Source organism: Sapajus apella, unplaced genomic scaffold (genome assembly GCF_009761245.1).
Source record: "Sapajus apella isolate SASKATOON/1434 unplaced genomic scaffold, GSC_monkey_1.0 scaffold19, whole genome shotgun sequence".
NCBI classification, from domain to species: domain Eukaryota; kingdom Metazoa; phylum Chordata; class Mammalia; order Primates; family Cebidae; genus Sapajus; species Sapajus apella.
The window spans coordinates 14,128,393-14,151,183 of record NW_022436959.1 but is presented as its reverse complement, the minus strand read 5'-3'; the positions used below and the strand labels follow the sequence as shown (position 1 = coordinate 14,151,183).

General features: G+C 39.5%; 1 protein-coding gene and 1 pseudogene across 3 annotated transcripts in view; both read right to left on the bottom strand.

The window, feature by feature from the left end:
- The window catches only part of FAM126A (family with sequence similarity 126 member A), a 134,446-nt gene that overhangs the window by 93,171 nt on the left and 18,484 nt on the right, over window positions 1–22,791 (bottom strand). The window lies entirely within an intron of this gene.
- LOC116557498 lies at window positions 11,408–12,935 on the bottom strand (annotated as a pseudogene). The gene has a single exon (XR_004271539.1). The product of XR_004271539.1 is annotated as a heterogeneous nuclear ribonucleoprotein A1-like (transcript).

Genomic DNA, 22,791 nt, shown 5'->3' with positions numbered 1-22,791 from the left:
TGTGTAAAATTCTCCCTGGGATATTTTTTATTTTTATTTTTTAAAAAAAAAAAAATGTGAAAGATAAAAAAAAAAAAAAAAAAAAAAAAAAAAAGAATGTATAAGACAACCAGGAAAATACAAACACTGCATATTTGATGATATTAAGGAATTTATTGCCAACTTCTTTTGGTGCAATAATAGCATTAAGGTTAGTGGAATTTTAAAAAGAATATTTATCTTTTAAAGCTACATACAGAAATATTTACAAATAAAATGATACAATGTCTAGGATTTGCTACAAAATAATTTAATAGCAGGGGAAGGAGGGAGGAAATAGTAGAATGCAAAGCTGAAACAAGACTGGCTATGAATTAAATAATTGCAGAAGCTGAGTGAGCATATGTGGGGATTTATTATACTATTCCCTTCCCTTTGGTTTATATTTAAATTTTTTCATTAAAAATTTTATTTTTTTATGTGTGACTCTGTGACAATGTGACTATGGACATTTCAAGGTCTTTGGAGTCAGGAAGACCTAACATAAAAATACTGGTTTTTCTGCTAAATGGTTAGGAGACCTGGAGCAAGTTTCTTAAGCTAACCAAACTTCTAATTCTTATCTTCAAAATGACCAGGGTAACTTGTATCTCATATGGATTTGGGGAATTAAAAGAAAAGAAATCACATCACTAAATCACATAGCACAGTGTCTGGTGCATAGTAGACACTTAGTAACTATTGTTATAATTGTAAAAGCTATTAAAGACAGAGGCATTTCAAACAAACTTGGAACAACATGTCCAGATTTCAATGGAAAGCTCAAAGCAGAATTGAAATAAACTAACAAAGAGGAAGAGGTGGTAACCTTTCACTGAGAGCCTGAGGTTAGAATGTATCTTCCTAGGCAACAAGACAATTTTTCCAAACACAAAAGGAAACAACTTTCTATTTAGCTCATTTCTAAGGTAACCATTGTCTCACCAGTGAAACAGTTCAGGCATAAATTGGACACTGTCTAAGAGGTCTCTACTTCCATTTTGTTTTGTACTTGAATGAGAAGTAGCAAATATATATATGCACTCCAGCCTGGACGACAGGTCCCTGGCTGGGAAAGAGAATGGAATCTAGATTTTGTGTGTGTGTGTGTGTGTGTGTGCGCGCGCGCGCGCGCACACACATATGCTGACACAGTCTTGCTCTGTCACCCAGGCTGAAGTGCAGTGGTGCCATCTCAGCTCATGCTCACTGCAACCTCCACCTCTCAGGTTCAAGCGATTCTTGTGCCTCAGCCTCCCAAGTAGCTGGGATACAGGTGCACACCACCACTTCTGGCTAATTTTATCACTTAGTAGTACTGCACTGTATGAAACTCTATCATGTGGAATCTACCTGTACACAGTATGGATGTACCACAGTTGGTTTATCCCATCACAAGCTAATGAGTATTTAGGTTATTTGCAGTTTTTTTTGGTGAAAACTGTTTTAAATACTTGTGTATAGCTCTTTGAATATGTTTTTATTTCTTTTGGGTAAAAATCTAAAAGATGATTTGGGTTATATAATATGTTTAGCCTTATAAGAAATAGTCACACTGTTTTTCAAAGTTGCTCCATTGTTACATCCCACTCCAAAATGTATGAGAGTTCCATTAGCACAGCATACTCATCAGCACTAAAGGATGTGTAGTGATATCTCTTTGTGGTTTGATTGTCATTTCTCTGATGACTAATTAATCTTTTCATTGTTTATGTGGCATTTGTGTTTCATAAAATGTTCAAGTATGTTGTCCATTTTTTTCAATGGGCTTGGCTGCCTTCTTTCTTTTTCTTTCTTTCCTTCCTTTTCTCTTTCTTCCTTGCTTTCTTGCTTTTTCTTCCTTTTTCATTCATCTCAGTCTGTCACTCAGGCGGCTTTCTTTTCTTTTCTTTCTTCCTTCCCGCTTTCCTTCCCTCCTTCTCTCTCTCCCTCTCTCCCTCCTTCCTTCCTTCCTTCCTTAGTTTCTGCCTTTCTTTCTTTTTCTCTCTTTTTCTTCCCCCCCCCTTCTCTTTCCTCCCTCCCTCCCTTCCTCCCTCTCTTTCTTTCTTTCTTCCTCTCTCTCTCTTTCTCTTTCTTGACAAGGTCTCACTTTGTCACCCAGGCTGGAGTCCAGTGGTGCCATCTCAGCTCACTACAACCTCCACCTTTCAGTCTCAAGTGATCCTCCTGCCTCAACCTCCCAACCACAGGCATGTGCCTGCCACCACACCCAGCTAATTGTTGTATTTTTTTGGTAGGCACAGGGTTTTGCCATGCTGCCCGAGCTGGTCTGGAACTCCTGAGCTTAAGTGATCTGCTCACCTTGGCTTCCCAAAGTGCTGGGATTACAGGTGTGAGCCACTGTGCCCTACCTGTTTTCTTATTATTGAGTTATTTATATATTAAGGATATCAGTCTTTTATTATACAGTGTTTTTCAAATATTTCTTTCAGACTGTGACTTCTCTTTCATTTTCTTAACCGTGTCCTTGGAAGAGTAGATGTTTTTGATTTTGATTCACTTCAATTTGTCTACTTTTTCTTTCTAGTTTGTGCTTTTGGGATGCTAAGAAATTTCTGCCTAACCCAAGCTCAAAAAGATATTTTTTTTTCTTCTGAGACATCTCCAGGCTGGAGCAGTGGTGCAGTTTCAGCTCATTGCAACCTCCGCCTCCTGGGTTCAAGTGATCCTTCTGCCTCAGCCTCCCAAGTAGCTGGGACTACAGGCGCATGCCACCACGCCCGGCTAATTTTTGTATTTTTAGTAGAGACGGGGTTTCACCATGTTGGCCAGGATGGTCTCAATCCCTTGACCTCATGATCAACCCGCCTTGGCCTCCCAAAGTGCTGGGATTACAGGCGTGAGCCACCGCCAGTGCCCGGCCACTCACAAAGATTTTCATGGGTGTTTTCTTCTAGAAGTTTTGTAGTTTTAGGTTTTACACTTAGGGCTCAGATCCATTTTGACTTAAGTTTTGAATAGTGTGAAGTATGCATTGAGGTTCATATTTTTGCACACATGTGTTTAATTGTTCCCACACATTTTTTAAAAGCCTATCCTTTCTACATTGAATTATGTCTGCATGTTTGTCAAAAGTCAATTAACAGGCAGGGCACAGTGGCTCAAGCCTGTAATCCCAGCACTTTGGGAGGCCAAGTTGGGTGGATCACCTGAGGTCAGGAGATTTAGACCAGCCTGACCAACATGGTGAAACCCCATCTCTACTAAAAATACAAAACTTAGCCAGGCATGGTGGTGTGTGCCTCTAATCTCAGCTACTCAGAAGGCTGAGGCAAGAGAACCGCTTGAACCTGGAAGTCAGAGGCTGCAGTGAGCCAAGATTGTGCCACTGGCCTCTAGCCTAGACAACCAGAGTGAAACTCTGTCTCAAGAGAAAAAAAAAAGTCAATTAAACATGTATGTGTTGTTCTATGTCTGGATTCTATTTGAAGTGTTCACCAACTTTTCCTGTAAAGGGAAAAATAAGAAAGATTTTAGGCTTTGCAGACCATATAGTCTCTGTCACTATTACTTAATTCTACCATTATAGTACAACAGCAGACATAGACAACATGGAAATAAGTGAGCATGGCTGCATTTTAACAAAGTATTATTTTATTTCAATAAAGTATTTTTTACAGAAACAGACAGCAAGTGAGATTAATCCTAGAGGCCACAGTTTGACAGCTCCTGCTCTTATCTGCTCCATTAATCTGTGTCTATCCTTTCACCAATACCATACTGGCTTGATTATTGTGGCTTTTTAAGATTTGAAATTAGTTAGCAGTGTGAGTCTTCCAACTTTTTTCTTTTGCAGAATTGTTTTGACTATCTTTTGCTTTCCCATATAAATGTAGGGTATGTTTGCTGGTGTCTATAAAAGAAAAGGCTGCTAAAATTTTCAATAGGATTGCACTGAATCTATAATCAATTTGGGAATAACTGGCACCATAAAAATCTTGAGTCTTCCAATCCATGAACACAGATACTTCTTTCTTTAAAGTTTGGGATGCTATCATCACTATTTTAGTTTTCAGCACCTAAAATTTGCACATTTGCACATATTTTGTTACGCTTATGCCTAAGTATTTAATAATTTGAGTTCTATTGCAAAGTGATTTTTACATTTCAATTTCTAATTTTTAACTATGAATCTATATAAATACAATTGATTTATGAATATTGAGCTTGTATCTCACAACCTGGCTAAACTTCCTTATAACTTGCAGTAGCCATTTTGCATATTCTTTTGGGATTTTCTATGTTACAAATTATCTCATCTATAAATAGAGACAGTTTTATTTCTTCCTTTTAAATCTCTTTCTCTTTTCTTTTCTTTTTCTTTCCTTACTTCACAGTCTGTGACCTCTGATAAGGTGATAGCAGTGGTGAGAGTAGATAATTTTTACTTATTCCTGAACTTAGGGGAGAGTGCTTAGTCTTTCACCATTCTCTTGGCCATGTGAAAATTCAATGAGAAGGCACCCATCTGCAAGCAAGAAAGAATGCCTTTGCCAGACACCAGCTCTTCTGGGTCCTTGATCTTGGACTTCCAGGACTCCAGAACTGTAAGAAATAAATGTCTATTGTTTAAGCTACTCAATCTATGGTATTCTATTATGGCAGACTGTATTAGTCCATTTTCATGCTGCTAATAAAGACATACCCAAGACTGGAAAGAAAAAGGTTTAATGGACTTACAGTTCCATGTGGCTGGGGAGGCCTCACAGTCATGGTGAATGGCAAGAAGGAGCAAGTCATGTCTTACATAGATGGCAGCAGGCAAAAAGAGAGCTTGTGCAAAAAAATTACCTTTTATGATACCATCAGATCTCATAAGACTTATTTGCTATCATGCAAACAGCACAAGAAAGACCTGCCCCATGATTCAATTACCTCCCTCTGTGTCCCTCCCACAACATGTGGGAATTCAGGATGAGATTTGGGTGGGAACAAAGCCAAACCATATCATTCTGTCCCTGGCCCCTCCCACGTCTCATGTCCTCACATTTCAAAACCAATCATGCCTTCCCAACTGTTCCCCCAAAGTCTTAGCTCACTTCAGCATTAACTCAGAAGTTCGTAGTCCAATGTCTCATCTGAGACAAGGAAAGTCCCTTCTGCCTATGAGCCAGTAAAATAAAAAACAAGTTAGTTACTTCCTTGATACAATGGAGGTACAGGCATTGGGTAAATACAGCCTGTTCCAAATGGGAAAAATTGGCCAAAACAAAAGGGCTACAGGCCCCATGAAAGTATAAAATCTAGCCGGGCAGTCAAATCTTAAAACTCCAAAATGATCTCCTTTGACTCTATGTCTCACATCCAGATCATGCTGATACCAAAGGTGGGTTCCCATGGTCTTGGTCAGCTCTGCCTCTGTGGCTTTGCAGGGTACAGCCTCCTTCCTGGCTGCTTTCACAAGTTGGTGTTCAGTATCTGTGGTTTTTCCAAGCACACACTGCAAGCTGGTGGCGGATCTACCATTCTGGGGTCTGAAAGATGGTGGCCCTCTTCTTGTAGCTCCACTATGCAGTGTCCCAGTAGGAACTCTGTGTGGAAGCTCCAACCTCACATTTCCCTTCTGCACTGCTCTAGCAGAGGTTCTCTGTGACCTCTACCCTTTGGAGGTCATGGATGGTAGCAGGTGTTCTCTGAACACCCTACCCTTCCAGCAAACTTCTGCCTGGACATGCAGACATTTCCATACATCCTCTGAAATCTAGGCAGAGGTTCCCAAACCTCAGTTCTTTACTTTTGTGTACCCTCTATGTCTCAGCATAACGTATTTAGTTTATCTCATTGGTCTTTAATGGTTTGGGACTAGTCAAAAAAACACACACACATTAAATGTAGTTGAGTCTGAGTCTATCCATCTGCTACTCAATTGCTACCATGTGGAAGCTGCCAAAGCCTGCACTCTCTGAAGCCATGGCCCAAGCTGTACTTTTGCCCCTTTTACTCATGCCTGGAGAAGCTGGGATGCAAGGCAACAAGTCCCTAGGCTACATACAGCACAGAGACCCTGGGCCTGGCCCACAAAACCACTTTTTCCTCCTAGATTTCCAGGCCTGTAATAGGAGGGGCTGCCATGAAGACCTCTCACATGCTCCGGAGATATTTTTCCCATGGTCTTCAGGATTAGCATTTGGCTCCTTGTTACTTATGCAGATTTCTGTAGCCAGCTTGACTTTCTCCTCAGAAAATCTGCAAACAAGAAAGAGTGCCTTTGCCAGATATCAGATCTGGCAAATAGAACAGGGAAAGAAAAGCAGATAGAAAAGATATTTTCTTTTCTATTGCATTATCAGGCTGCAAATTTTCAAACTTCTATGCCCCCTTCTCTTATAAAACTGAATGCCTTTAATAGCACCCAAGTCACCTCTTGAATGCAGCATAGAAATTTCTTCTGCCAGATACCCTAAATCATCTGTCTCAAGTTCAAAGTTCCACCAATCTCTAGAACAGGAGCAAAATGCCATCAGTTTCTTTGCTAAAACATAACAAGAATCACCTTTGCTTCAGTCCCTAACAAGTTCCTAATCTCCATATGAGGCCACCTCAGCTTGGACCTTATTGTTCATATCACTATCAGCATTTTTGTCAAAGCCATTCAACAAGTCTTTAGGAAGTTCCCAACTTTCCCACATTTTCCTGTCTTCTTCTCAGAATTCCAAACTGTTCCAACCTCTGCCTGTTACCCAGTTCCAAAGTTGCTTCCACATTTTTTAGTATCTTTTCAGCAGCACCCCATTTCTGGTACTAATTTACTGTATTAGTCTGTTTTCACACTGCTGATAAAGACATACCCAAGACTGGGAAGAAAAAGAGGCTTAATGGACTTACAGTTCCACATAGCTGGGGAGACCTCACAATCACTGTGGAAGGCAAGGAGAAGCAAGTCATGTCTTACATGGATGGTAGCAGGCACAAAGAGAGCTTGTGCAGAAAATCTCCCCCTTATAATACTATGGGAGGTCATGAGACTTATTTGCTATGATGAGAACAACAGGAGAAAGAGCTGCTCCCATGATTCAATGACCTCCCACTGGGTCCCTCCCACAACACATGGGAATTGAAGATGAGATTTGGGTGGGAACACAGCCAAACCATATCACAAACCAGACTGAGACAACCCTTAAGAATGATGTCAGCCATAGGATTTTCATAAATGTCCTTTGTGAAGTTGAGGATATTTGCTTACAGTTTTTATCATGAATGAATATTGAATTTTATTAAGTGCTTTTTCCTGCATCTATTGATGATGATCCTATAATTTTGCTTCTTTCATCTATTGATATGATGAATTACATTGATTTAGATTTAAACATTGAGCCACCTTGCCTTCCTACAATTAATTCCACTTAGTCATGATGCATTATCCTTTTTATACATTGCTGCATCTAATTTGCTAATATTTTCTTGAGAATTTTGGGATCTATGTTTAAGTACGATATTAGTCGGCATTTTTTTTCCTGTAATTTATTTTGCCTGATTTCAATCTTAAGGTAATGCTGGCCTCATAAAATGAGTTTCCCATGCCAACCTTCCCAGTACAAATTAGTCAGCTTTTCAATTTCCACCCACTTAATTGGTGTGAACATTTAAATACAAAAGACATCTTCACAGTGACTTTCTATATGAAAAGGAATTTGCATTGACAAACTCCCTTTCGGATATAGATGCCAAAAAGTAAGCTACACATTCTCATTGAGTGATTGGATCCAGGACATTCGCTCTTCAGCATAAAGAAAAATTTCTATGCCTCAGCATAATGTATATTAGTTTATCTCATTGGTGTTTAATGGTTTGGGACTAGTCAAAAAAACCCACATTAAATGTAATTGAGTTTGAGTCTATCCAATTGCTACTCAAATTTTCGTTTCAAAAGAAAATTCAACAGGGCATGGTGGTTGACACCTGTTATCGCAGCATTTTGGGAGGCCAAATCGGGAGAATTGCCTGAGCTCAAGAGTTTGAGACTAGGCTTGGCAACATAGTGAAACTTCTTATCTACAGAAATTTAAAAAACTAGTTGGATATGGTGGCATGTGCCAACAGTCCCAGCGACTCAGGAGGCTGAGGTAGGAGGATTGCATGAACCCAGGAGATTGAGGCTGCAACACTATGCACTACTGTACTCCAGCCTCAGCGACAGAGCAAGGCCCTGTCTTGTTTAAAAAAAAAAAAAAAGTCTCTCACACTAGAATATAATCTCTTTGTGGATAGAACACATGACATATTCATCTTTGTATTCCCAATATTAATACAAGGCATAAAAAATATCAGGTATGAGCACTATTTAATTAGTTAATAAGCACTTTAAAAATTAAACCAAGACCTTTGATTTTTAGTTCAGCTTTTTCTTATACAGAATTCTTCTTGTTTCAGAACAGAAAACTCTTTGAAACGACATATATGTCATAGAGGCTAAAATTTAAATCTTTCACTCTTACTAGAAGTATTCAGTTTGTCTTTGGATTTTATAAGAGAAATGCCAGGTGCTAACAAATATAAGTAATGATTGTTGGGCTTTTCATTTAATGTGAATGCTTCAATTACCTTTAAAATCATGCTGAAAGCTTAGAAGTTTCAAATTGCCAGCTTAAAACATTGTATGTTAAATTATAATATTGTTGGCTATGCATATTCTTTTGCAGAAATATTTTTAGTTATGCTTCAAAATATCCTCTAATTTTTAAACAACTATAATTTTATACTCATGGCAGCTCTGTGTCTGTGTCAGTAAGAAAAAATCTACATGATTTTTTTAAAATGTACATCATTCATCAAAAAGAGAGCGATTTCTGACTTCCATGTCTTCATGTTAACTGATCAGGTTAGCTGTCCTACACTACAATGACATCTACTGGCACAACCAGGACTGAGCACCCAGAAGTAATCTTCAAAGTGACAGGTCAGCCTTTGGTCTTCCTCTTTGATTATTGGCTGTTAATAGAAATCACAGGAGTGTGAATTTCCCAAGAACAGATGCCATATTTTCTTGAACTCTGTATCTCCAATGTCTAATATTGTGATTGTTACATTAAAGATTCCCCAATAATCTGTTGAATTATACGTGTAATTGCCTATGGTCTAACTTCTCAAACAGCATGGAATCTAAATTGGAACAATACTGTTAAAAGCGATTTATATTAAAATAATAATAATAAAACTGCCTAAAACTAAGGTACTTTGTCTTTGTGAGTGATAAATCTCTTTTAAATTCTAATGAGAAAAATAAGCTCTGCTCATTATCTAGAAAGTCATACACAATTTTAAACACAACTTCATAAAGGTCCTGAATGAATTCCATCTCTCAACTCAAGGTTAAGAAACTTGGATACAGGAGGTAGAAATATGTTTTAATACATTTTGAAGTGCATAAAATCAACAAAACAACAGTAAGAAACTACTACATACCTATTAGAATGGCTAGAATTCAAAACGTTAACACTACCAAATGCTTGTGAGGATTTCGTGGAGCCAAAGGAACTTTGATTCACTGCTGGTAGGAATACAAAATGGTCCAGATACTTTGGAAGACACTTTGGCAATTCTTATAAAATTTTACCCATCTTACTATCTGATGGAGTCACATGCTCTTTGGTATTTATTCAAATGAGTTGAAAACATCCATACAAAAATCTGCAGACAAATGTTTACATCGGGTTTATTCATAATTGCCAATCCTCAGAAGAAACCAAGATGTCCTTCAATAACTGAATGAATACACAAACTGTGGTACATCCATATGATGAAACATTATTCAGCAATAAAATGAAAAGTAAGCCATCAAGTCATGAAAAGATATGAAAGAAACTTACATGCATATTGCTAAGTGAAAGAAGCCAGTCTGAAAAGACTATATACTCTATGATTCTGGATATGACATTCTGGAAAAGGTAAAACAGTGAAGACAGAAAAAGGTCAGTAGCTGCCAGGGATTTGAGGAGAGTAACAGACGACGACAGGGAGCATAAGAGATGATTAGGGCAGTAAAACTATTCTGTATGATAGTAATGGTGGAGGCATGTCATACATTTGCTGGTAGATGTATAACACAAAGAGTGAATCCTAATGTAAACTATGGACTTTGGTTAATAATAATGTGTTCACATCAGCTCATCAATTGTAACAAATGTGTAACAAATGAAAGATGTGAATAGCAGGGGAAATCATAAGCAATGGGAAGGTGGGGAGTGGGCCTAGGAAGCTGCAAAGTGGGATATACAAGAACTCTCCGTACCTTCCATTCAATTTTCTACAAATCTAAAACTGCTTTAAAACATAGTCCAGGCCGGGCGCGGTGGCTCAAGCCTGTAATCCCAGCACTTTGGGAGGCCGAGGCGGGTGGATCACGAGGTCAAGAGATCGAGACCATCCTGGTCAACAAGGTGAAACCCTCTCTACTAAAACTACAAAAAAATTAGCTGGGCATGGTGGCGCGTGCCTGTAGTCCCAGGTACTCAGGAGGCTGAGGCAGGAGAATTGCCTGAACCCAGGAGGCGGAGGTTGCAGTGAGCCGAGATCGAGCCATTGCACTCCAGCCTGGGTAACATGAGTGAAACTCCGTCTCAAAAAAAAAAAAAAAAAACCATAGTCCATTCATTTAAAAAAGAAATAGAGAAATAAGCTTCCATTGTTTTGAGATATATTTTAGGATCTACTTGTTACTTTTTTTTTAAGACATTTATTCAGTGTCACGATCAGGCTATTACATTGAGCAATCAACAGCATGGGTGCAAAAAAAAAAAGAAAAAAGAAAAAAAATCTACATTAAAACCCTTTGTTGGAATGTTTTACACTTTCCACAGAACAGAAACTAAAATAACCTGTTATACAATTAGTCACAAATACAGTCCTCAAGTTTTTTGCCCATATACATGAGTATTTGTCTAAATCATGTCTTCTTTGTAGCAGCTAGGCCCTGACACTGAGGTACTGAAATTCAAGATTAAAATATTTACACCAAGACAAAAGTATGCCAAATTGCAGGGCCATTTATTATGCCGGCGACCACAGAGGACTCACGTCTCTCCAACATGTGGCCCTGGGCTCAGGGGGACCAGGGGGTTTTAAGCTGAAAAACCACATCCTGGATTTAGGACCAAGAGGGTGAGGGGATGCAGGGCAAGCAACTTTTCAGCACTTTCTGATAAGCAAAGGCAAGCACTTCTGGCAGTTACTGATAAGTAAAGGCAAGCAACTTTACAGAATCCAAGGTCAGCGGTTATTGCGAGGAGAATGGGGCAGTCGTTACAACTTATTTTTGGAAAATAGCTTTGTCTTGTACAAAATGGCATTGCTCAAGTTCTAACTCTAAGTCAGCCATATCACACCACCACTGTGCTTGGCTCAGTTCACAAATCTGTTGTAACCTGTAGCTTCCCTGTCACTTCTCTGGCTCTCCTCTCCTGCTAAGCTTTGTTTCCTAATTAAAATCTTCTGCCACTGCCATGGCTACTGCTGCTACTGGAACCGTCATAGCCACCTTGGTTTCGTGGTTTGGCAAAATATTGTCCGCCACCACCACAGGGGCCAGAGCTTCTGTCTCCAAAGTTTTCTCCCTTCATGGGTCCAAAATTTGAAGACTGATTGTTGTAACTGCCAAAATCATTGTGGCTTCCACAACCTCCAAAATTGCCTCCATCATTACCAAATCCATTATAGCCATCCCCACTGCCAGCATATCCACCACTACCACGGCTGCCACCAAAGCCACCACGACCACTGAAGTTTCCTCCACGACCAAAGTTGTCATTCCCACCGAAACCACCTCCACAACCACCACCAAAGTTTCCAGAACCACTTCGACCTCTGGCTGGATGAAGCACTAGCCATCTCTGGCTTTGACAGGGCTTTCCTAACTTCACAGTTGTGGCCATTCACAGTATGGTATTTCTGAATGACAATCTTATCCACAGACTCATGGTCGTCAAAGGTTACAAAGGCAAAGCCCCTTTCCTTGCCATTGACTCGGTCAGTCATGATTTCAATCACTTCAATTTTTCCATACTGTTCAAAATAATCTCTTAGGTGATGTTCTTCAGTGTCTTCTTTAATGCCACCAACGAATATTTTTTTCACAGTTAAGTGAGCACCTGGTCTTTGAGAATCTTCTCTTGAGACAGCTCTCTTTGGTTCCACAACTCTTCCATCCACTTTGTGTGGCCTTGCATTCATGGCTGCATCCACCTCCTCCACAGTTGCCTATGTGACGAACCCAAATCCCCTGGAGGGCTTGGTGTTTGGATCTCTCATTACCACGGAGTCTGTGGGCATTCCCCATTGCTCAAAATGGCTCCTCAGGCGCTCATTGGTTGTTTCAAAGCTCAGCCCTCCAATGAGGAGCTTCCTCAGCTGTTCCGGCTCTTTAGGAGACTCAGACTTAGACATGATAGCAGGGAGAAGAGAGACTTTAATGATGTTTCTTCGGCGGCGTCCACGGGCAGAAAGGAGCAAACTGACGAACGTATCTCTCTATTTGTTACTTTTTTAAAAAATACATGTCAGCCCATAAAGAATGAATTGACCATGAAAACTAATCTCCAATTTTTTATCTTGCCCAAATTCCTACCTAAGGGTTCAGGTGAGCCATGCCCTACAAACCATAAATTCTTATCAGATGGGTGTTATTTAACCCTACATATCGTGGGTTACTTTGCAATCTAACTCTGGCATAACACTGAGACAAGGAAGAAGATCAAAATATTTAACCCCAAAATATATTTCCTTGCTATATCTTGAAATTGCTCTGCAAAGCCTCTTGTGGGAAAAATCCACATTCTATAGAGAAGCCCCTTTCCCCTTTATTTTCCTTCTTCTCTTCCCAGATCCAGGAGTAATCGACTAAGAGCCAGGCAGTCTCTTAAGTTCAATAAGAAAGATTTTACAACCTGCTCTCTCTGAAGTCTGCTATCTGAGGGCTTCCTCTGCACAATAAAACTTGGTCTCCACAATCCTTTACCCTGAACATTTTCTTTCTATTGATCCCAAGTCTTCAGATAAACTCAACCAATTATCAACTAGAAAATATTTAAATTTCCTGATAGGCTGGAAGCTCCCTCTTTGAGTTGTCCCACCTTTCTGAATGGAACAAATGTATTTCTTAAATGTATTTGATTGCTATCTCATGCCTCCATAAAATATATAAAACCAAGATGTACCCCGACCACCTTGGACACATGTACTCATGACCTCCTTAGGGCTGTGTCACGGCCCATGGTCCCTCACATTGGCTCAGAATAAATCTTTTAAAATATTTTATAGTTTGACTCTTTTCATCAATAACCATGTTTACATTTAAATGCTTTTCTCTGTTACAATTTTAAATGACATGTAATCTATGACAGGAATTTATTTTATAAGTGCTCACATAATGAAGTCTCTCTAACCAAAGGCTATTTTTCTATTATGAGCCCAAAAGGAGAAAAAGACTTTTTACTTAATCCTCGGGTTGATGAAATTAAATACTTCATTTGATGTGCTTTTCATTTTGATATCCCTTAGGACTGAGAATTGCCTTTCCCAGAAAGTACTATAAATCGACTGTGAATTGCTAGAGTGATAGAAGGAAGAAGGACGATTCTATTATAGCTTCTGCCAAGAGCTGTCAGCCACATCCCATGAGCTGCTGCCAAGAAATGTTTAATAGTGTGGTAGGGAATTCTAGTCCCCAGATCCTGGTAAAAAACTGAAAATTGCTTTTGGTTTGTCAGTTAAGTTGTAAAAAGTCTTAGCCTCTAAAATTGAATACCATTTTATCCCAGAACAGAATGGCAGCCTGGCAAATCATCATCCCTAAAAGTACTCATCTGAACTCCTGATTCCTACCAATGCTAAAGTATTTTTAGGCCATCTCTATAAAGCTCAAAGGGAAGTGGACATTTGGACAATCGCTTGAGTGATTTCAGGAGAGCAGTTTATCTTTTGATCTGAGGTGTTTGGAGTTTAAGTCTGCGATAATAAAAATTTCACAAAACAACTTCCTGTTTTCACTACTGAGCACTGAGTAGGCTTAACATTAGCCATCAGAAGAAAAAATAATAATAATTGTAGGACAAGATTATAGCCATAACTGTCCCTATTATTCAGGTTAAAATATATTGTTTTTGTCTGATGCAATTCAATGTGCTTGGTTTGTGTCTAAGGAAAAGACTCTGCCCCAAGTGAAGAAAAAAAGAAAAAATAAAGGAAGTGAATCTTTGTCCCCCCACCATTGGAGACCTACATTGCACTTGCCTTGCTCAGGTTGTAACTTGGTGCATATACTAAAACCTAATCCACCAGGGCTTCCAGGACCTTTCTGACCAAGACAGCAGACAATGTGAGCTATAAGGGGCCTTGTGTCTCCTAACCCTAAAATCTCTACCAGCCTAAACTCTTATTAGAAATGCATTTCTTGGCTGAGCGCGGTGGCTTAGGCCTGTAATCCTAGTACTTTGGGAGGTCACGGAAAGTGGATCACCTGAGGTCAGGAGTTCAAGACCAGCCTGGCAAATGTGGTGAAACCCCATCTCTACTAAAAATAGAAAAATTAGCCAGGTGTGGTGGTGGGAGCCTGTAACCCCAGCTACTTGGGAGGCTGAGGCAGGAGAATCGCTTTACCCCCAACAGGTGGAGGTTGCAGTGAGCTGAGATTGCACCATTGCACTCCAGCCTGGGTAACAGAGTGAGACTCTGTCTCAAAAAAAAAAGAAAAAAGAAACAAATTCATTTTTTAATCTTATTTGATATATTGTAGTTTTTTTCAGTCAGTCACTATAAATTGCAGTTAAGGAGGATACTAACACCTTTGGGCGAGTTCATTTGTCAGATTTCTCTCTTTTATGGCATTTGGCTAAGAACAAGACCCTAAAGAAATTAAATATAATCTGATATACCTATTGAGGATAGGGAGGAGAAGTAATTTTGGAAAAAGAAAAAGCAGGACACTCAGGAGACTGCCTGAATTCATTACAGCAACAGCGCCTTTGCTTCAAGTTATCATAAGCACCAGTAGAAACAGGAAATAGTCACACATCTTTGCCTCCTATTCAGATAGCTAGATTCCTTTGCTGAGAAATTCAAAAGATAAAATACCTAGTAAATAATTGCCATCACCCTTTCCAATGTTTCCCACTTCTTTTTAGTACTAAATGTTTTACTTTTGACAATTCTTTGACCACACATTATTTGAGCCTAACCTGAGGTCTAGTTGTCTTGGAAGAAGGGGAGTCTGAGTTGCTATACTCAACGCAGCATCAACTTGATTTTAATAAGTCACTTGGTACCAAAGTGACATCTACCAAAATAGGAGGAAATGATAACAGGGGGAAGGGACATTGTTGCAGACATAATATTATTTATTTATCTATGTAACAAACTTTCACATGTTCCCACAAACCTAAAATAAAGGTTAAATAAATAAAACGCCTTATGAGAACTGGAAAAAAAAAATGTGTGTGTGTGTGTGTGTGTGTGTGTGTGTGTGTGTGTGTGTATAAATATTCTCAGCCCAGTGGCTGGCACCATTCATCACGTGGTAAACATCATCATCATCATCATCATCATCATCATTATATATAACTGTATTACTGTTACACCAAAAAGCAGAAAACACAATGATAAGAGTGCTTACCATTTTGTGTTATATAATTGTGTGCTATATTCAAAGGGAGTTAATCACATTTCTATTCCTATGAAAAATAATACATTATTCTTTCTTCAAAAATACTTGAAGCAAAGTAGAAATAATATGGAACAATGATATGCTTTATATTAAAACACCATGTACCAAAGAATGTTAGTTATTTCTCTCAATTGAAAAGTCATTTCTCTCAATTGAAAACTCTAATCCAACTTTTCACATTAGGCCTTGGGGGCAGAGATGACAGAGGCATTTGTTATTAAGGAGGATCTTCAAAACATAAGCGCAGTGAGTCAGCACTGTGACTCAGTCCACACAGTTCCACTGTTAGAAGCCTTTGGCATAGACTTCTGTAGCTGACATTGGGAGTGCAACTGCCATTCCTCCCTTTTCCATTGCTATTAGACTGTCAAATTTGTTCAAGTACCAGGCACTGATATGCTGAGAAAGGTAGATTCTGCCTCTGGGAATGAATCATAATTGGTCTAAGCCAATCACAGTATTCTCTTTTCCTTTTACTTTTAGTCATTGATTTAAGGATGAGAATGTGACTCAATGAAGGTGAATTAACTACAAGGCAAAATCTGCTGAAGACTGCAAAATAGTTTTTTGTTGTTGTTTGTTTGTTTATTTGTTTTTGAGATGGAGTGTCGCACTGTCACCTGGGCTGGAGTGAAATGGTATAATCTTGGCTCACTGCAACCTCTGACTCCTGGGTTCAAGCAATTCTCCTGCCTCAGCCTCCTGAGTAGCTGGGATTACAGGTGTACACCACCACACCTGGCTAATTTTTTATATTTTTAATAGAGATGGGGTTTCACTACGTTGGCCAGTCTGGTCTTGAACTCCTGACCTCAAGTGATCTGCCTGCATTGGCCTCCCAAAATGCTAGGATTACAGGCATGAGCCATCATGCCCAGCCAGATTTTTTTTTCCCCCTGATGAAATGGAGAGTCACATGAGAAGAAAATCTTTTCCTTTTGCTGGTGTTATCAGATTGAAGGTGTAATGTTTAGAATGGTGGCAGCTATCTTGTTGACATGGAAGAAGCCAAGAGAATTTCAGCATAATTGGCTGGCAGCTCAAGCATCATTAACCCTTCTGGAACCTCCCACATCTATAGTTCTTTTCAATGTAAGACAATAGACCCCTACTATTTAAGTCATATTTCGGTATTCTGTTATTTGCAATCAAAATCTTTCTAATTAATTCACAGCACCATCCATTAGGTTTTATAATAAAAATCATTGATTATTGGAGTTAGGAGAGTTTTTAAGGCTCTCTATAAAAATGGTATTTATGAAGAAATGAAAAATACATAATTTAACTGGGCTCATATTAACATTATATTGTCATATATCCAAAACTTACTCATGCATATGAAAAAAAGGAAAAGGAGATGCCAGTCTCTGGAAATAAGGGAATGTTTTCTTTGGTCACTTCTCAAATAATTTAATTCAGTAAAATATCAAAATTCTAAACTCTGATCCAACTGAAAACATCTCCCTTCCTTTCTGCTTAGGTGGATGTAGCAGGGGTACTGCATCAGTTTCTTCTCTCTGTCTCCAGCAATCCCTTCCCACACCTGCTGGCTGCAGTCAGAACCCCTTACAGGTTTGGGACAAGAGAGAAGAAGCATAAGGACAAAGCAATCCCACTTGACCACTACAGTTGTGGCCTGGGTGTGCTAGTTTCCAAATATGTATTCCTTCTCTCTGGGACACCGCTTTTGGGATCTTGGGTGAAGCCCTACCCCTTGCATGTCCGTCTTTCTGCCTCTGCCCCCTCAGACTGCGCTGCCTCCACTCTGCGTCTGAAAGTGCACCTACAACTTCTACCTGTTGTGTTTGCCTCATCTTTATCAGGAGGCCCACTTGACCATGGTCCATTTCAAGACAATGATACAGCCCACACCCACGTTTAATCAGATTTACCCTGGCCTAGGGAAAGTATGCCTGTGTTCTTGACCTGCTGAAGTACTTTCTACTCTGTCAGACTTGGATACAGCCTCTGAACTTCAGACTTCCTGGGTGTGTGTTAATCAGTCTTTGTGTCCCTCCAACACAAGTTCTCCAAATGGCTCCATTGCAGCCTATTTCACGGGCTTTAGATAAATTTTAAGTAAGTGAAGTCTCTCCCCTTTGAATTCCACTTCCTTGGAGGGAAGAAGAAATACACAGCAACCTGCCTAATATGGTTTGGGTTTGTGTCCTCTGCCAAATCTCACATCCATTTGTAATTTCCAGTGTTGGAGGAGGGGCCTGGTGAGAGGCAATTGGATCATGGGGGCAGACTTTCCCCCTTGCTGTTCTCATGATACTGAGTGAGTTCTCGCGAGACCTGTTTGTTTAAAAGTGTGTGGCACCTTCCTGCTTGGCTTCTTTTTCCTTTTCTGATCATGTAAGACATGCCTGCTTCCCCTTTGCCTTCTGCAACGATTATAAGTTTCCTGAGGCCTCTCCAGCTATGCTTCCTGTACAGTCTGTGGAACTTTGAGTCCATTAAACCTCTTTTATTTTTATAAATTACCCAGTCTAAGGTAGTTCTTTATAACAATGCAAGAATGGACTAATACACTGCCCCTCTTTCTAAATCTCTTGAAATGTGAGTGTTTTCCATCCTCTGAGATAACCTGGGAGTGGGTCATGGGCAGATGACAGCAGAATAAATGTGGCCAGTCCAAGGTGGCCAATCTTTTCTTTAGGAGGTGAGAATAGCTAATACCTGTTGTATTATTTTTGCCCTTTGAAACCTCTGCCCAAACTCTGAGACAACAGGGAAAAGTTGATTTAATATCCTGTTCCCAAAGTACATTATAGTATTAGGCAATGTTGTAAAATTAATACCTCCTGTTGGAATGGCACAGTTATAGCTAACTGCAACCTCCAACTCCTGGGCCCATGCAATCCTCCTGCCTCAGCTTCCCAAAGTGCTGGGATTACAGGCGTGAGTCACTGTGCTTGGCTTTCTCTCACAGATTCTTAAATGGCTCTTTCAAGAACAGTGCCCACTCCCCCATCCAATTGAGGAAGATCACTCTTTTATATATTAAAAATATTAAATTTTCTTGAGGCTCTTCCTGGGGTCTGAGGAATCTCTGAATCCATCTAAATTTGGTGCCTGGAATCAAGATCCAGTAAGGATCTCTGTTCAGATATATCAGAATATTCAACCTTGGAGACCTGTAAGCAGTGACTGAATTTGACAAGTTTTGCAACAAAAATTGAAAATCTTGAGACCCTGAAGCCATGATACAATTAGGGTCTCCCAGGTTCATAGGTTGAGTGAGGATCTAGGAGATCAGTAAGACATGAACATGAGACATCATTTCAGTCACTTGTTTGCTTTCCTTGTGACCAAAAGCAGCTTGTTAGGGTTGAGATACTCATATAAGTTCACAAAACAGCATCAAGATGACTGCAGTCTGGAGGTGCGAACATACAACCTTAGTCTCACTAGCCTCATGCTCATGCCAAGTAAGCTAATATTTCTGACAGCAGTGAGTAATACAGAAGCAGTCTCTAGAATGCTGATTCTGTCTCTGCCTATAATGGTTCTAAAATATCTGCAGCTCTCCTCTTGACTGGATAATCAATCTAAGAGTCTAGATTGTTCCATAAAGTTTATATCAATATGATTCTGAGTTTTAAAAAGACTTTAAAGGTCCAGGGAGAGAGATAAAAGAAATAATGTCTTCTACCAAAAAGGCTGTAACTCTCAACCTATCACTCCACAAGGCATGATGCTATCAGAGTGTTTTGTTATCAAGGTATATCTGCCAACCCCAGGTGCCAGGACAATAAGAGAATAGAAGCAGTAGATATGACCTTTCTCTCTCATTGGACAAATCAGCTGATCTTCCAGATTTTAGCAAATCCTGATGGAGGTAGAGATTGGTTTGAAATCTCCCACCAAAAATTCTACAAAACTCTATTCTTGGTAGGATTTTATAAGCTGAATGATGTGTATGACATGGTTTCCATTTCAGGAAAGCCCTGAAAATCAAAAGTAGCATTAACATTGTGAATTAGGGCTCTGATTAGAAGAGTATTCTTAATCAAGATCCTAATTTTCCCAGAGGACTGGTAGAACAGATGTATTTCCTTCTGAGAGGCTGAATGCCAGAGTGGCACCTTATTTTCCTAAAGCTGTATATCCTATGGTCTCGCCACAGAGAGAGGGCACAGGAATCATGGCAATGCAAATCTTTTGATCAGCAATGAAGGGTAGATGATAAACAGGACAAGGATTCCTATTGCCTAGGTCCATAATGATAGGTAATGTGATGATAACAAATTTTTTTCTCTTTCCTATCCTTGAATAATTCTCATCACCCCTGGCTGCCCAACAACCCCCACAAATACATAAAAACATAAACTCCATGTCTGCTAGGTATGTCTCAATTGCTCTCCACCATGTTGCCTTAAGAAGGTTATTGATGGGGCCGGGCGTGATGGCTCACACCTGTAATCCAAGCACTTTGGAGGCCAAGGTGGGCAGATCACCTGAGGTTGGGAGTTCAAGACCAGACTGACCAACATGGTAAAACCCTGTCTTAAAAAAAAAAAAAAAAAAAGATTATTGATCTAAAGATGGAAACAAATCTGATTTTCTGAAATGCTATTCAACTTGCACCCTGACAAATGTAAAGTGTCAGCAGCAGTGTTTTAAAAAATTCACAGGCCTTTCTCTTTTGTTTTTCCTAGTCACGATCTTCTCTTTAAAGAGTTCAAAGCATCTGTCTGTGTGTTTCTGTGGGAGGGTAGTAATTAGGAATAAAAGAGGCAACAGTCAGCTTCTGGCATGTAAAGTAGGATTTTGTAATGAGACAACTGTTATGGTGAAAGAGATTTTCCACATCTCTTTGACTCCTACTTAAAATGTTAGGAGCCAGACTTGGCAATCCAAGTCACAGAGATTTCCTCTTTTGCCTATGACATTTGCCAAGAAGCTTCCCACTCTGTGGTTGAAACAGGAATGTGATAAAAGAAAAGCAAAAGAAAACCTTCCTCTTGTTGTCCAGGGGATGGCAAGCAGGAAAAGAGGAAACAGGAAGGGAAAGGTGGACAGTGAGAAACTTGTGCTCCCAGGTGATCATTTTGTCTGTTTGAGATTCCAGGTCAGCTCTGCCAAGTGTCTTCACCTCAACATGAGATTTCCTGGCATGATTAGGAGACCACAGTGCTAAGGTCCTTGAGAGAGAGAAAAAGAGAGAGAGATCCGAAAGTGTACTCCAAAGCCTACATTAGTGCCTATGTAAAATGGACACAGAGTGGAGAGCCACAAGCTTGCCATGGGACCTCCTGAGGCACTGGGATAAATGATTCCACAGCAAAAGTCTTCAGGATGAACAGCCTGACTGGGAGCTGGATAAGGAAGAGATTCAGAAAGGTCTATAGCCAGAGACAGCTGAAGGTAGGCCAAGCCAACAAGGAAGGGGGTGACTACGTCTTGACTAAACCAGGAAAAAATAGACAACTTTAGGAGCCATTGCAGTCTAATGCCAAAACTTGGGTGAACTTCAATAAGCACTAATCAGTGCACACTCAAGAACCAAGATTAAGGCCATAGAGACTCCTCTTCCCACACTATATCAAAAGAATACAATAAACTATACCCACCCCCGCCCCGCCATGTACTTCCAGGTAAGAAGGTGATGAAGGAGTGAAAATGTGAGAAGTCTGAGAACCTGCGAATTACCTAAGAGGTGGTTTAAATGACTGGATCACAATACATTTTAAACCAGATTAATTTGTGTTTTTTTGGTTTTGTTTTTCTTTCCCACCACCTACCACGTCACAAGACCAGATAAACTATAAACAACATAAATAAATTAAGTCTCTTCCAAAATTCTGTGTCATGAGTAATTTTGCAACCCTGCTACAAAAACATTCAAATAAATAATAACTTTACATTATATTACATTTGACCACACACACAAAAAAGAGATTCTTTCATGACTCAGAACTTTGCTATAAAGTCATTTATGAGAGGCTTTTGTACATGAAGGATGATCACTATTTGTACTTATATATCCAATATTTTAATCTTGCAGATTTATTAAGAGTCGGAGATTACATTATTTACTCACAATTCTTTCTCTCCCGACCTTTGCATGGTTCACTGTAGGTAGACCATTCTAACTCTTTGGATTATTTTGTTTTTGGTTTTGTTCTTGGTTTTGTTTTCAAGACAAGGTCTTGTTCTGTCACCTAAGCTGGAGTACGTGGCTCAATCATACTCACTGCAGCCTCAGCCTCCCAGGCTAAGTGATCCTCCCACCTCAGCCTCCCAAGTAGGTGGGACTACACACATGTGCCATTGTACCTGGCAATTTTTTATTTATTTTAGTTATGGGGTCTTCATGTGTTGCCCAAGCTGATCTAGAACTCCTGGGCACAAGCAATCCTCCCACCTTCGCCTTTCAAAGTGCTGGGATAACAGGCAGGAGCCACCATGCCCAGTCATTCTACTTCTCTGATGTTGAGCTTGGCGACATCTCCTGCTTTAGACGATGGAATGTGGGCGGAAAAGAGAACATGTCAGTTTTTAGCCATCATGTTTCCATTCTCCTCCCTTACACTTCTGCCATCGGCCATGAGAATAACCCTAGGTAACCACTGGTCCCAGAATAGAAACACGTAAAACATACTAAACTCAACTCACAGAGTGACGGAGAACCTCCCCAGTCCAACTGCAGGTCAGGAATATAAAATAAGTAATCTTGGAATTTTTCATATGTCAATATTGCAGCAAAAACCTGACTGATACATTGATCAATTAATATTAAAGTTATTGTAAATATTCATATACTATTCATACCACTGATAAACGAAATCACAGATCTAACAACTTAAATTCAAACATTGATTATAAACTTCTTTAATTATACACTAAATAATGACTTCAAAAATCACACCTTTAATATATCAGTCTTTTGTAAATGTTTTAAACAATTTATACTAGAGGCAAAGCACACATGCAACACTATACTGATTATCAGCACTGCATGATTTGGGTGGTTAAATGATTGTTTCTCCATTGGATTTGGAATCTGATCACATAGCCCAAAATAATTCAACCTCAAATTACTAGCACTTAAATTAAATCTCTACTAAAACTAAACTCATTTTTGCTGCTAATTAATTGCCTTTCCTATATAT